Source organism: Kogia breviceps, chromosome 18, assembly GCF_026419965.1.
Source record: "Kogia breviceps isolate mKogBre1 chromosome 18, mKogBre1 haplotype 1, whole genome shotgun sequence".
Taxonomy (NCBI): Eukaryota; Metazoa; Chordata; class Mammalia; order Artiodactyla; family Physeteridae; genus Kogia; species Kogia breviceps.
This window is the reverse complement of record NC_081327.1, coordinates 54661710-54677707: the sequence shown is the minus strand read 5'-3', so window position 1 is coordinate 54677707 and position 15998 is coordinate 54661710. Positions and strand designations below refer to the sequence as shown.

Genomic DNA, 15998 nt, shown 5'->3' with positions numbered 1-15998 from the left:
AAACAAACAAAACTCTGTATCTAACATTACACTTAATGGTGAAAGACTGAATGCTTTCCCTGTAAGATTGGGAACAAGGCAAGAATATCCCCTCTTACCATTCCTATTCCACACAGTATGGGAAGTTCCATCTAGTGCAATAAGGCAAGGGTAAGATATTAAAAGGCATTGGAAAAAATACTGGAAAGAAGAGAATAAACCTGTCTCCATTCACGGATGACATCTTCTCTAAGTAGAAAATCCCAAGGAATCTTTCCTTAAAAAGTCCTAGAAGTCATAGGTGACTTTAACAAAATTGCAAGATACAAGGTTAACACAAAAATTCAATCATATTTCTATACACTAGCAACGAACATTTGGAAATTGAAGTTAAAAACTGAATAGCATTTCCAATAACTTGAAAAAGTGACTACTTAGGCAAAAATCTAACAAAACATGTACAGTATTTGTGTGCTAAAGAATCCAAAACACTGATGAAAGAAACCACAGACGACTTTAATAAAGAAAATAACTATCGCGTTCAAGGACTGTTAAGACTCAACACGGTAAAGATGTCAAGTCTCCTCAGACTGATCTACAGGTTTCATGCAATTCCTATCCCAGCAGGATTTTTTGGTAGATATAAACAAACGTATTCTAAAATGTATATAGGGGCTTCCCTGGTGGCGCAGTGGTTGAGAATCCGCCTGCCGATGCAGGAGACACGGGTTCGTGCCCTGGTCCGGGAAGATCCCACATGCCGCGGAGCAACTAAGCCCGTGAGCCATGGCCGCTAGGCCTGCGAGTCCGGAGCCTGTGCTCCGCAACGGGAGAGGCCACAACAGTGAGAGGCCCGCATACCGCAAAAAATAAAAAATAAAAAAAAAAAAAATAAAATAAAATGTATATAGAAAGACAAAGGAACTAGAATACATAAAACAACCGTGAAAGAGAAAAACAGAGTTGGAGGAATCATACTTTCTGATTTTAATCATACTTACTATAATAGCTATGGTAATCAGGACAGTGTCATGGAGATGGGTGACAGACACACAGATAAATGAAACAGGATGGAATCCAGAAACAGCCCCACACAAGTACAGCCAACTGATTTTTGACAAAGATCCAAAAGCAGTTCAATGGAGCAAGGACAGTCATTTCAACAACAAATGGTGTTGAAACAACTGGACATCCATGAACAAAGAAAGAAAGAAACAGAAAAACCTTGACCTAACCCTCACACCTTTTAAGAAATTAACTCAAATGGATCCCAGACCAAATGTAAAACAAAACTATAAAACTTTTAGAATAAAACAAGGTGAAGAGTTCTTAGACACTATGACACTGAAAGCACTATCCAGAGAAGAAAAAGGTGATATACTGGACTTCACAAAAAATAAAAACTTTTGCTCTGTGAAAAACACTATTAAAAGAATGAAAAGACAACTTACAGACTAGGAGAAAATATTTGCAAATCACATACCCAGCAAAGGACTTGTATTCAGAAAACAGAAAGAACTCTCAAAACCTAACAGTAAGAAAACAAAGAAGCCAACCTAACAATGGGAAAAAGAACAGACACTTCACCAGAGATGAAGCGGATGGTGAGTAAGTAGATGAAAAGGTGTTCAACATTATTAGCCATGAGGGAAATGCAAATTAAAACCATGATGAGCCACAACTACACACCTGCTGAAATGGCTAAAATTTAAAACTATTGATAATATCAAGTGTTGACAAGGATGCTGAGCAACTGGAACTCTATGTTGCTGGTGGGGATGCAAAATGATTTGGCAGCTCTTTTCGTTTGTTGTTGTTTTTAAAAAAAACCTCAATTTTAGGATAGTTTTAGATTTACAGAAAAGTAACCAAAATAGTACAGACCTCCCATATACCCCACATCGTTTCTCCTACTATTAACATCTTATATTACTTAGGTATATTTGTCATTATTCATGAACTGCTATTAATCCATTCTCATTAACTAAAGTCTGTACTTTATTTGTATTTCCTCAGTCTTTTCCTAATGCTCTTTTTCTGATGATGGTGACACTATCATCCTGTCTCCTCAGACTCTTTTCACCTATGACAGTTTCTCAGACTTTCTTTGTTTTTGATAACTTTGACAACTTAGAGTATTTGTCAGGTATTTTGCGGAATGTGCCTGAGTGGGGATTTGTCTGGTATTTTTCTCACGGTTAGACCTGGGTTATGGGTTTTAGGGAGGAAGCCCACAGAGGTAAAGTGCCATGTTCACCACATCATTTCAAAGTCACGTACCATCAACTTGACTTCTCACCGCTGACCCTGATCACCAGGCTGAGGTCATATTTACCAGGCTTCCCCACTTTAAAGTGCTCTTTTGTTAATCTCCCCTCCAAACTGGGCTCTTTGGAAGGAGGTTTCTACACGCAGCAAACCCCTAAGGAGGAGGGAGCTATGCTCCAAGTCCTTCAGGGTAGAGGATCGACACACGTCATTTGGAATTCTTCTGCATGGGAGATGTGGGGAGTTTCTTATAAAGTTAAGCACAGGGCTTCCCTGGTGGCGCAGTGGTTGAGAATCCGCCTGCCGATGCAGGAGACACGGGTTCGTGCCCCGGTCCGGGAGGATCCCACGTGCCGCGGAGCAACTACGCCCCTGAGCCGTGGCCGCTGAGCCTGCGCGTCCGGAGCCTGTGCTCCGCAACGGGAGAGGCCACAACAGTGAGAGGCCCGCGTACCGCAAAAAAAAAAAAAAAAAAAAAAAGTTAAGCATATACTTACCACATAACCCAGCAAAACCTAGTTATGTATTCAAGACAAATGAAATCTTAGGTTCACACAAAATTCTGTACACAAATGTTTCTAGCAACTCTATTCATAATCACCCCAAACAGAAAACAACCCAAATGTCCTCCTATGGGTGAATGACTAAACAAACTGCCGTGTGCCCACACTAGAGTCTACCTCTCAGCAAGGAAATCCTACCACACGTAACACCTCAGTGAACCTCAAATGCGTGATGCTGAGTGAAAGACGGTCCTCCGAAGTTCACCCAAGGCAAAACTCCGTTTATAAGATGTGCTCCAGGGCTGCCCTGGTGGCGCAGCGGTTGAGAGTCCGCCTGCCAATGCAGGGGACGCGGGTTCGTGCCCCGGTCCGGGAAGATCCCACATCCGGGAACCCGTGAGCCACGGCCGCTGCGCCTGCGCGTCCGGAGCCTGTGCTCCGCAATGGGAGAGGCCACGGCGGTGAGAGGCCCGCGTACCACACAAAAAAAAATGAGATGGGAAGATGTGCTCCAAAAGAAGGGGGTGCAGGTTGTCAGGTCTATATGTATTTTAAATTTCACAGAAATGTACTCCAAAAAAAAGGTCAATTTTACTATATGTTAATTAAAAAAGAAAAAGAGGTGGAAGCAGCCAGCCAAGTGCCCAAAACAAGAGCTAAGTAAATAAGTAGTTCCTTTTTCTTATAAAAAGCAGGGCCCTAGAGACCCCAGACTCCTCAGCTGCATGGCTGACATTCCCTTGTCATCCAGCCTTAGCGCATGTCCTACATTTCTTGGTTCGGTGGCTACCTGTGTCCACATGCCTCCCAGGTGTCCATGTGGAACCACACACCCTTCCTGACAAGCAGGTTCTGAACCTGAATCCCTAGAGAACGTGAGCAGCCCAACCAGTCCTTTCAACCTCCGTGCCAGCCGACCTTAAAGGATGGCCCCTCCCTACACGTGGGCTGTCCTTCCTCTGCAGGGAGACAGGGTCAGACGCGTGAGAAAGGAGGTGGGGAACGGCGGGGAGTCCTCGATCCCAGAGTCCCTCGTTCTTCTGCGATTTTTCATCCTTTGTCTGCACGGAGGAAGGGGTCAGGCAGGTAGAAGCTACTCTGGATCAAGTCACTTTTGTTCTAAAACGAAACAGGTAAGAAACCGCTGGCAGAATAGCCCCGGGTAACAGGTGTGGCTGCCCAGTGGAGACGCGTGGTAAGAAAGGTTTAACGAGAGAAAATCTCACAGAAATGCTTCCTGCTGGATTCTCTACGTGAAGCACAAAGACCAAAGTCACGACAGTGAAGTTAAAAGACGCGGCAGCGTCGGCACACGGACCCGCTCACTGCCCCAGGGCCGCACGCGGCTCCCCACCGCCGGCCAACATCTCCCCCCCGACCCCTCCTGCAGGTGGGTGCCACTGGAAGACGTGCCTCACCCACTGGGGGTCCAGCCACGGGCCCGAGACAAGTGCAAAAGCCCAAGCTGGACTGAAGGATCAAGGTCAGGAACCCAGAGGAGCTCCATTAAGCCTCGTGAGCTGACCACCGGTCTGACGTCAACGCAGCCTACGGGGGCTGAAGGACAGGCCCCCTCCACGCACGCACAGGGCAGGCCTCGGTCCCCTCTCTGTGGTGACAATGACTCAGGATCACTGAGTCTTTGCAGTGGGACTCAATTGCAAGAGCCACCGTACTACACTGTCTCCGCTGACGTATCAAACGCAAGCACTCTCTCCCCAGAGAACGTCTCACTTTGCGGTAAGACAGCCCCTTGCAGCTCTGGGAGGAGCTGGGTGGCAGCCCGGGCCTCCCCTCCACCCATTCTTTCCTGCCAAGGAAACGTCCAGGAATTCGTCTGTTACAGGCCGCGCCCTTGACTGGGGAGGAACACCTCCTTTCTTAAGGGAAGCACTGCCTTTTGGCGGTGGCAGGAGACAGGCTGATTCCAGAGCTGCTGGGACACCGCGGACAGTAAATGCAGTCGAAGCTCCCCCTCGGGGCCTGGTTTCTGAGTCACCTCCCTGCAAGCCTGGACTGGGTGACACAGGAGCCCACCACCTCCCCTTCCTGGGGACCCGTGGCCCCTGAGGTGCGCTCTGGGCCCGGGGTCACCTCCTTCCTCCGAGCTCACGCTGTGGACCCAGCTTCCTCGCTACGGACTGGACAAAGGCACTGAGCCGCAGAGACCTCGTCGAGTGTCCACGAGGAGAAGAGACAAGCCTTCTTTCTGAGCCACTGTGGTTTTTAGGAAACAGAGATGGGGAAACGGTCACGCCTTTCTAACAGCACGAAGGTCCCCGTAAGGCATTTCAGGCACTTTAACACACGTCAGTTACGCAGGGCAGGTTGGGGAGGAGGCCACACTCCGTGCTGGGCCACAGCCTGACCCAAACCTCTGCCGGCCATCAGCCCGTCTTTCCACCCAAGGCCCAGGGCTCAGGAGAACCAGGGGCGATGGCTCTGGGTGCCCTGCTGCGATGAGACAGGAGGCCTGCTTCCAGGCTGCCACCTCCACGGCTGGTTTTGCTTGTTCTGTCCTCGAGTGATTGACCCCCCAATTCCCCACTGCTGCCCCCTATTGAGCAAATGTGAGCATATTCCTAAAATCCCATTGCAGACTCCTCGTGTTAACTGAAGAGATCCCACGTGCCTTTGGCCTCAGGGTCCCCCAAAACACGACATGGAGGGAAGTGTCATCTCATCAAGGGCCTCTGACCAGATCATACTTGCTAGGTTGCTCCAATGACCAGAGAGACACACGGACAGAGACAGAGGCAGAAAGAGAGTGAGAGAGACGGAGACAGCTGGAGAGACACAGAGAGGGAGACGGGGGTGGGCTGAGGGTGGGTTTCAACGCTGGATCTAATGACAGAGTAAAATCAGTTCTACAGAGTGGCCTGAGATGTGAAATGAGAGTCTTTCACCAAACCTTTTAAAGATTTTGTACCAGCCGTGATAGAAGCTATACACAATCACATTTTTCTAAAGATGTTCTCCCCCTGGCAAATTTTAATTTGAATAAAAGGATGGCATCTCCAGACATCTTGAAAGGGTCACGGCTCTCACCTCTCACGCATTCACCTGAGACCTCCTGCCACACCTGAGCCCTGCCGTGGTTCCCGGTGTGACGTTCTCTCTAGAAGGTGAAAGCCACCGCTCCCTACTGCTGCTTCCGCCAATGACGATGGCGTGAGGAGAAAGCCAAGCTGACTTGGACTGTTCTTTTCCATAACGCTATTACTATTATTTAGTACCTTTTGATCATTGCAACCAATGCTCACTGTATGCTCACGACACACCAGGCCCTAAGCTAAGTGCTCTATGCTGAGAACCTGATTTAATTCTCCTGTAACACAGAAGCTAGGTTATTATTATCCCCATTTTACGGCTGAAGAAACTTGAAGGCTTAGAAAAGCTGTCTAAAGAGCTTTTTAGATAGATATTTTTCAGTAGCTGTCTAAAGCCATAGAGCTAAATATGAGAGTCTAGATAAGCCCCAGCAGAGTCTGAGTCCACAGCCTTGCTGTAGGGCAAGTAGGTAACTGTGCTCATTTGGGGTACAGATAAGGACGCTCCGAAGAGCCGTCAGCGACTGGAGTGGATTAAGCCTCCCTCACCAATCCCTACCGGAGAAGACAATCTACTGGTCTTCCTGTTTGGAAGTGATACAGGCAACATCTGATTTAGCAATTTGACATTTATTCCAAAGCATTTAAAGACGTTTTCTAATTCCTATTCTAGTAGAGACAGGCAAACAAGGAGGGTTTAGCACTTTTCACCCACAAATGCTAGGCTTTCATATTAGCTACTCAGGGTCTTCAGGAAAAAAACGGAACGATTTTTAAATAATAATAAAAGAATTGGGAATTCCCTGGCGGTCCAGTGGTTAGGACTCCGAGTTTCCAATGCAGGGAGCACAGGTTCGATCCCTGGTGAGGGAACTTAGATCCCGTCAGCCGCGTGACACAGTCGAGGAAAAAAAAGAGAAAAAAGAATTAAAGGAGAGGCTTCCCCTGGTGGCGCACTGTTTAAGACTCCGCCGGCCGAAGATACTGTTGGTGAGGAAAAGGGAAGCCAACAGCCCTAACCCAGCTCATCCACTCCTTTCCCCCCGTTCCTCATTCTTCTTTTGCTTCTTGTTTGCAGATCCACAGTTGAGACCCTGTGCTCTGTATGTCAGAGTCACACTTGGCTCATTGTTTCCAATGTCTCCACCCTTCAGATACAGGACACCAGTCTGCCAGGCCTTCGGGGTCTCAAACAAAAAAGCGAGGTCTTCTATAGGTTCTTCTTCAGCAAGTCTCTCTGTCTGAGGTGCTTAGAATTGTGTAGAAAGATGGTCTCCATAGAAGATTAGAAAAATATCTTTTACAAAGACATTTATACGTGAGTGTAATTAAAATGCCTTTTTGGTGTAATATTGTTATTGATTGGTATGCAGAGGAAAAGAAATCCCTGAGTGTCAGCTACTGTGAAAGAGGCGTATTTTCAGTTGTTGCTTTGTTGGGCACTTGCACCTAAATCCATCTGCGGGACGTAATTCGAGCTGCTCTGAGCCCAAGGAGTTGAAGGAAGCGGTCAGTGTCCATCAGTGAGACCCATGCTATTTTTATGCTGACGGCTTTTTCACCCTCTGTTTACGGTGTTAACTGACAGATTCCACAGATGGTCATTAATTCAGAGACATCGTTAGCCTACCGTGTCAGTTTTAATGAATACTTGGCTGAAAGTTAATATAGTGATGAAAAACTAAATGCAGGAATTTATTGCTAGGGACAGTTGGTTCACGACATTTTGCAGCACGGATGTTGACACATGCAGAGCGAAAACTTTGTACTAAAGAATTCAACCGTTGGACAAATTTATTGGGTTTTGCTGTTGATGCAGTGATGAAAATGTGTATCCAAGTCCTTAACGTGATTCTTGGACTATCAGGTTATGTAACATCCATCACCGATGAAACAGCATTATTCCAATAGCATGCAGATGTTAACAGTTTACATTTTGTAATTAAAGAAACTGTGGAATTTAATTGTTATTCTTGAAGGAGTTGAACTCAAAAGAGTTCTGTTTACGGCTTTGTTGCAGTAGGTAATAGTCTATCCACATCTCTGCATTTAACATAGAAAATGACTAACCCAGTAATTCAGGGAGGTAAAACTAAAAACAAGTGACATTTCACAGCAAATGCTGTTTTGAGTCTTTGACTCCTGTGATTCCATATAATTAAGCGGTATTGTTCTGATGACTGCAGCATGTCATACAATCTGATACTGCAGATTTTGCTCAAAGTAACCTGCCAATTTACTGCATATGTGTACTAAGCAGGTTATATTTATCTGAATAAAGAGTCTATTTGAAATTGTTCATTAAACTTGTTAAGCCTATAGGATTTCCACTGGAAAGTGTTTTTGCTTGGACATCTGTTTAAAAACTAACTAAAATGGGGCTTTCCTGGTGGCGCGGTGGTTGAGAGTCCGCCTGCCGATGCAGGGGACACGGGTTCCTGCCCCGGTCTGGGAAGATCCCACATGCCGCGGAGCGGCTGGGCCCGTGCACCACAACGACTGAGCCCGCGAGCCACAACGAATGAGACTGCGTGCCACAACTACTGAAGCCCGCGCGCCTAGAGCCCGTGCTCCGCAACAAGAGAAGCCACCGCGGTGAGAAGCCCGCGCACCGCAACGAAGAGTAGCCCCCGCTCGCCGCAACTAGAGAAAAGCCCGCGCGCAGCAAACACCCGACACAGCCAAAAATGAAATAAATAAAATAAATTAATTTTAAAACGAGAAGAAGAAAGGAGATGTCTGCAAAGGAGCGGCAACAAAACCATTATGCACTATGTAATTCTAGATTCTGTTTTACTCAAGTAAAACCCCAAGATGTTAGGCTTGGAGGAGACTTCCGATTTCCAGAAGACGGTGGTGGCTGGCAGACAGACCAGAAAGGGATGGGCCGGCAGGACAAGAAGTTCAGGGAAAGGCACAGACTCGCGGAAGCTGCCCTAAGGTGGGAGACGGAGACCCAGGGCAGGGAAGGGACGGGGGGAGGGGGATGGCGTGTCAGCAAAGCTGCACAGCGGTGCACACAGAGCTGCACCTGGAACCCACACTCTCCGCCCACAATGTCACCAGCCGACTAAAACAGAGACCCAGGGACCACGCGGGGCCACTACTACCCCGGGACCGGTTTGTCATCTCTGCTCAGTGCCAAGGCCAGGAACAGAGCCGCTGCCTCACTTCTCGGATGGAGGCCGTACCAGCGTGACGGATAAAAAAGGTGTTATCTTGTAGCGTTCGGGTCATTCGTGCGACAGACGTTTATTAAGCCCCTACCATGTCCTGTGAACTGTGATTAAGTCCTGGGGAGACAAAGATGAACAGGATATGGGCCTTCCTTTCCCAAACACAATCTAAGAAGACACAGACATAAGTAAATGATTATAGCAACGGGACAAGTGCCGTAATTCCAGGATGCAGACGTGCATGGAAGGCCAGAGGCAGGAGCCTCCGCCGCTGCTGCCTGGGGAGACTCGGACTGCACTGCTTGGGTCGAATCTGGTAGGAGCCTACCAGTCAGACAAGGGAAGACATTGCAGGAGAAAACAGCACGAAGCAGCGGGCAAGGGGTAGCGGGAACCACCCGACACACACACAAGTGTTCAGACTTATTCAGAACTAGTCGGAGGAGTGGGAAAGACACAAAATATCGCCAAGTCTAGCACAACTCTATATTTGCAAAAACCTTAAAATCAAAACATATATAATCAATCCCTTTTCTACCCACAATCTATGAGAGCGGAATTCTCTTATTTTGGGGGGCTTTAACATTGAACAAGAATTGAAATATATGTAATTTTGCACTCCAGTCCTGCTTCTGAGTATAAATTCGTGTGTGTTTGTTTGTTTGAAAGCGTAGTTGGCAGATGTTTATTTCAACCTAGGTGAAAAGAGATGGGTTTCTGCTGCTGCTTTGCTTCAAAGGTTTCCAAACGGCTTCCAAGGGCTTAAAGTGCATCGAACCACGGTTCTCGAGGCATGGGCTTCTCCAGATGTCTTCTCTGCAGACTTCTAATTCATGCTGTAAACGTGGAGCTGATTTGCTTTCATCTCAAGGGCTTTAGCTGGAGGCAACTCCCGTTTGGGCTCTCCTTTTAGGAAAATAAATGCTAAGTAGGGGCCGGTTTACATGAAAGAGAGACAAGGGAATGAAAGGATGGGGCCCGGCATAGAACCTGTCAAGTTTCTGGAGACTAATAACCTCCTTGATGTTACCGGAGGCAACTCAGAAACGCAGCCAGTGTGGAGCCGTGCTGATCTACAGCAGGGCTTCCAGCAGGGGCTCCGTCAACACGCATGCAGGCTGGATAGTTCTTGGCGGTGGGGTCTGTCCTGTGTGCCACGCTGTAGCTTATACTTAGAAGCACCCCCTGCCTCCACCCAATGGATGCCGGAAGCAACCCCCAGCCGCGACAACCAAAAGGTCCCTAGATGTCGTCCCCGGTTGAAATCCCTGATCTAGATTAACTCCTAGCAGTCACAACACCAGGGTCTCAATCCTGTTAACTGCTTCCTTTTGAAAATCCTTCCCTCGTTAGTATCAGTGTCACTCCCCCCAAAAAAGCCCGATAAAGAATAACCATGATGGGCCTTTGACAATACACAAGTCCCGATATGAAATAGTTGGGGACCTACAAGAAGCAGGGAACCTCGCGCATGCAACCCCTGATTAGAAGAGGCTCCAAATGGCACTAACTACTGAGTTGCCTCTGGGACACGAAGAGGATGGAGGTGAGGTTCGTTTGTTCGGTCATGTGTTTATCTGATCACTCAGTAAACATTCTTGAGCATCACAGGCTGCCAGGTGCTGGGCCACGTGGCCAAGGCAAACAAAAGTCCGGGCCTCCAGGAGCGTGTGCTCAAGTCAGAGAACAGAGGTCAACAGATAGCATCATGGTCCGTCATAAGTGCCGTGACTGAAGCACAAGCAGGTGAGAGCTGCAGCCACTGTCCCCGTGCGGTCACTGAGCCAGGGAACGTGGCTCGTTCAAACTGAGACGCGCCAACCGCACAGGTCCCAGACTTGGCGCAGAAAGAGAATGTACGCTGTCTCGTTAATAATTTTTATGTTGATTAGATATCTCAGCGATAATATTCTGGATATCTTGGATTAAATAAAATCTACTAGCAAAATTCACTGGGCCTGTTTCCTTTCCTTGTTTTGTGTGGCTGCTAGAAGCTGAAGCCCATGCATGTGGCTCAGCCTGAGAGACCTCCACCACCAGCGCCCACGGCCCCAGGAAACGCCAAGTTTATGGGCTCTGCGGTGGGAATGAACTTGGCCCAGCTGAGGCTGGCAGAGCTGCAGGCCATGCACTAGGCAGGGGCTTGGGAGCCAGGTTAAGGAATTGGGATTTCATCCCAGGAACAACGGGACAGCACTGGAGGGTCTGCACCAGGGGAACGCCACAGTCTGTTTTTGATTTTGCAAAGATGCTGCCCTCGGGCGGCTGTGCAGAGAGGCAGACAGGCACGGAGGCGAGGACACAGCAGGACCACCAGGTGGGAGGGCTCAACCTAGCGGGACCCCTCGTGTTTCAGCCCCTCGACGTGACCTGAGAGATGAGGTCTTCGCCACAGGGCACAGGATTCTTAATTCCCCTTACGTTAGATTTTGATTATGTAGACGACCTCTTTTGTCCTCCTCACTTTCTTCTTTCAGATAAGTGAAATTTTTTTCTTTTTCTTTTTTTTTTTTTGGCCTCACTGCACCTGGTCAGAACTGACCCCTGGTCAGTTCCCTGACCAGGGGTGTCCCTGAAGTTTTTCATCACCCACAACCAGCCTCGGGGTTCTAAGAGGGATCCTGCTGCTTCAAGAAGTTCAGCATAATCTACCCCCTCCTAGAGCAGAGAGGGAACCGGACCAGCTTTCCTCTGTCGACTGGTTTCCTATTCCTGTACACCACCACACGAATTAAGCGGGGAGGGGTCTTAGGTTTTCACTGTTCTGATCTCACTTAATTCTTTTACATCATTCTTTTTTTTTTTTTTTTTTTTTTTTTGCGGTACGCGGGCCTCTCACTGTTGTGGCCTCTCCCGCCGCGGAGCACAGGCTCCGGACGCGCAGGCTCAGCGGCCACGGCTCACGGGCCCAGCCGCTCCGCGGCATGTGGGATCTTCCCGGACCGGGGCACGAACCCGTGTCCCCTGCATCGGCAGGCGGACTCTCAACCACTGCACCACCAGGGAAGCCCTACATCATTCTTGGTATTTACTATTAACGCACAGTTCAGTTCCGTTTTCTTCTCTGGCAGGATTTCTTCCCCCACTTTTCTTGGGCCCTATTTTTGATCTTAGCCTCCCTGCTTTACCCCCAAAGCCTCTCGCTCGGGATGTCAGCTGCACAGCAGCCCTCCAAGCTCATTTACTCTGGTATTTTCCCTTTGCTCTGCTGATCCTAGAGTCTCCTTTTTCCCCAGCTCATTGGTCATTTTTGCTACTGGTGAGTCATCTTCTCTGACTCACGGCAGGCTGTGATGCAAAGGCCTCAGAGCACACCTGTCTGTAAAAGGCTGTCCCAGGAACACGGCCCGCACCCAGGTACAAGCTTGCGCATGTGGATTTGGTAAAGAGGAGAAAAAAATAATCCCCTTTTCCCTCTCTCTTTTTTTCCCCTCCGAATTTACCATTTCTTTCAGCTTCTGTTGGACATTATCCCTATGGTGGGATGAGTCTTGGTCATTCGTTTTGCATCTTTTTTTTTTTTTTCAGTCTTAACTGAATTTGTTACAATATTGCTTCTGCTTTGTTTCGGTTGTTTGGCTGCGAGGCATGTGGGATCTCAGCTCCCCAACCAGGGATGAACCCACACCCCCCGCACTGGAAGGCGAAGACTTAACCACTGAACCGCCAGGGAAGTCCCACCATTTTGCATCTTTAGAGGCAGGAGTACATTTCTCGAATGAGCCCAGAAAGCCTGAGGGATGACGGATTTTCCTTCTGTGAGGTTCCTCCTCTGGGGCACGACATGGAGTGTCACCCGTGTGCCACACTGCGATCACGCTGCCTTCTGAGAGCTATGAAGATCCCACCAAACTCGGGGCAGATGACACGTACACGCAGCTTCGGTACCTGGACTGAACCTGCCTGGAGCTGCGAGCCGGCTCTGCCCTTACAAGCAGATGTGACAGAGGCACGTCGTTGTGCCTCTCTGTGCCTCAGCTTCCTCATCTGTGAAATGGGCAGGGTAACAGCAGCCCCTCCATTAGTGTTCTTGTTGGCGTTAGTGACAAGCCCCAGAGCATCCGGCACAGCAAATCCGAGCTGGAAAGACACCATCTCGATGCCCTGGGGAAACACGCCATCAACTGCCCCTCCCTCCTTCCTTCCCTGAGTCTCTGCACTCACCTCTTCATCAGGGCTAACCCTGAAGTTCCAGGAACCCGATCTGAAAAGTGCCCCATAAATACAAGCTCTTTCCCCACACTCTTCCCTGAAAGCCCCACATTTTACTGTTACAGACTCCTTTCTTTTAAGCACCTCCTGTCTAAATATAAAACTCTTGGCTGAGGTGCTATCACTAGCTCTTAGGACCTGGGAACAAACCAGCCTCTCAGGTGCCCACAGCAAGGGGTGTGAAAAGGCCAGAGGAAGGAGGAACGGAAAGCAGGGACGGGAGCAGGGAGCACAGCCCGTGGGGTGGGGTGGGGCGGGGTGGAGGTGATACCTGGGGACAGTAAAGGACAGCAAGATCTCTGCAAGGAGACAGAAGAAACTGGTGGAGATGGTGCCACTGGGGAAGAGACTGGGAAGCTGGGGGAGGGTAGGGGAAGCAGTGACAGAAACCACTTTTCACTGGACATCTTTCTGTTATTATTTGAGTTTTGCACCATCTGCATGTATGACCCAGCCAACAAAAAATAAAATAAGGCAGCTTCCCTGGTGGCGCAGTGGTTGAGGGTCTGCCTGCCGATGCAGGGGTCGCGGGTTCGTGCCCCGGTCCGGGAGGCTCCCACATCCGGGAACCCGTGAGCCACGGCCGCTGCGCCTGCGCGTCCGAAGCCTGTGCTCCACAACGGGAGAGGCCACAGCAGTGAGAGGCCCGCGTACCACAAAAAAATAAAAAATAAATAAAATAAAATAAAATAAGGGAGGGGGGGATATTGGGTATTTGGGTGAGACAGAGCCAGAAACAAAAAGGTCTCTGAAGGCGAAGGGACAAGTCGCGTTGGCTATTTTGCCAGCAGACTGCCCTGCTCTCACCGCCCCCACCCCCCGGGCCCAAATCAGAAAAGTCTCTCTACGAACTCCTGCACGGCTCATCTTTAGAACATCAGCAATACTTTTTCAGGGTCAAAATCTCAGACACTGAAACTCAGAATTCTCCAGACCTTCCTTAAAAGCCCCTCAGAATCACTGGAAAAGCCCAACAAAGGAAACACGTGACTTCTCTGATGTTGTGGCCTCCGGCTTTGACCAGCTGCGTGAGGTCTGACCTGGGAACATCGTGTCCAGCTGCACCGTTTATCTCACTGTCAGTGAGCCACTCCTCTAGCACAAGGACGATGGGGTAAAGCAGAAGGCCAAGGGAGGAAATCATCCCTCCAGGGCCCCTGAAGAGGCGTGGGAGAAACCCGCATCCTACCCTGGGCCCGAGCCACGAGAAAGGCCTGGCCCCCGGCGGATGGGGGAGGGGAGGAGAGGCCACGGGCTCTGCAATCAGTCAGGAGGTTGGTCGGGTCCTGCACGACCTCGGGCAAGTCTCTCAACAGCTCAGACCCTCCCTCCCCTCACCTGGGACACACACAGACCACAAGCTGTTAGCTGCGAGTTGTAAGGGTCACAAACATCCAAAACCATGTCCTGAGCCTGAAAAATAACCCAGCCCCTCCTGCCAGTTTTTCCCTTTAAAAGGTCGATGGATGTCGAAGTAAGAAGGTGTTATGCATTGAATTGAACAATGAAAAGAGACGTTGAAGTCCGAAGTCCTGGAACCTGTGAATGGGACCTTATTTGGAAACAGGGCCTTTGCAGATGTAATTAGTTAAGATAAAGTCATTATGGAATAGGGTGGGCCCCAAATCCAATTTGACTGGTGTCCTTACAAGAAGAGAGGAAACAGAGAGACACACACAGAGGGAAGATAATGTGAAAACACGCACACACACACACACACACACGCACACGCACGCATGCAGGCACACGTGCGGAGAAGGCCACGTGACCACAGAGGAAGGAGCAGGAGTCATGCAGCTGCAAGCTGAGGAACAGAAAGGATGGCTGGAAACCCCCAGAGGCTGGGAGGAGGCCTCGAACAGACGCTCCCTCTGCGCCCCCAAGAAGGAACCAACCCTGCTGACACCTTGATTTTGGATGTCTTGTCTCCAGATCCGTAAGAGAATATCTATTGCTTTAAGCCCCCCAGTTTGTGGTACTTTGTTATAGCAGACCTAGGAGACTCATACAGAAAGGGATCTGGTTTTACCGTGTGTCTAATGCTTGAATTCTCTTGCCCGATGGTCAGCTAGCCAGCCTATGGATGACTGTCTCTAGTTAAAGAAGACTAGATTAGTATCTACCAATGCAGCAAACCTCCCCCCCATCTTTGAAAAGGTCTGTCGTAAAAATCATTTGTTCAACAAATATTCATCGAGCACCTACTATGTGCCAGGCACTGTTTGGGGCACTGTTGATACGATGGTAAAATGGGGAGCAGACAATAAAAGCACTTACAAATAAGGCCATTTCTGATGTCTTGAAGAAAGTAAAACACCGTAACATGAGTGAGTGGGTTGGGGACCAGGATGAAATTATTTATATTGTTAGGGAAGGTCCCACTAAGCATGTGATACTGGACCAGTGACTTCAATGACAAGGAGTCAGCCACGGAGAATCTGGCCGGAGGAACAGCCAGTGCAAGGATCTGAGGCAGAGCAAGCTAGACCTGGTCAAGGCACAGAAAGAAAGAGGGACTTTTGTGAGGGAGGGAGAGAGGGTTAATTGATGAAGCTGGAGACACAAGGAAGGTCAGTCAGTCCTGGTACAGTAGACCCAGGTAAGAAGTTTGCACCTGACCCCAAGACTACTGAGAAGTCACTGGGGAGAGACATGATTTGATTCTTAGTTTTTAAAAGATCACTCTGACACCATAACGTTCTTATGACTGAAGTCTTTTTAACTTTTGTTCTTTCATTCTTGGGATCTTGGACCTCCACGGAACAAGTCTAATAAATGACATTCCTGAATCATGGCTCCCAAGATTTCCA

At 48.8% G+C, this 15998-nt stretch overlaps 1 protein-coding gene across 6 annotated transcripts in view; it reads right to left on the bottom strand.

Annotated features, from left to right (window-relative positions):
• Positions 1-15998, bottom strand: part of KIAA0513 (KIAA0513 ortholog) — a 54988-nt gene that overhangs the window by 35823 nt on the left and 3167 nt on the right. The gene's annotated exons all lie outside the window — the stretch shown is intronic.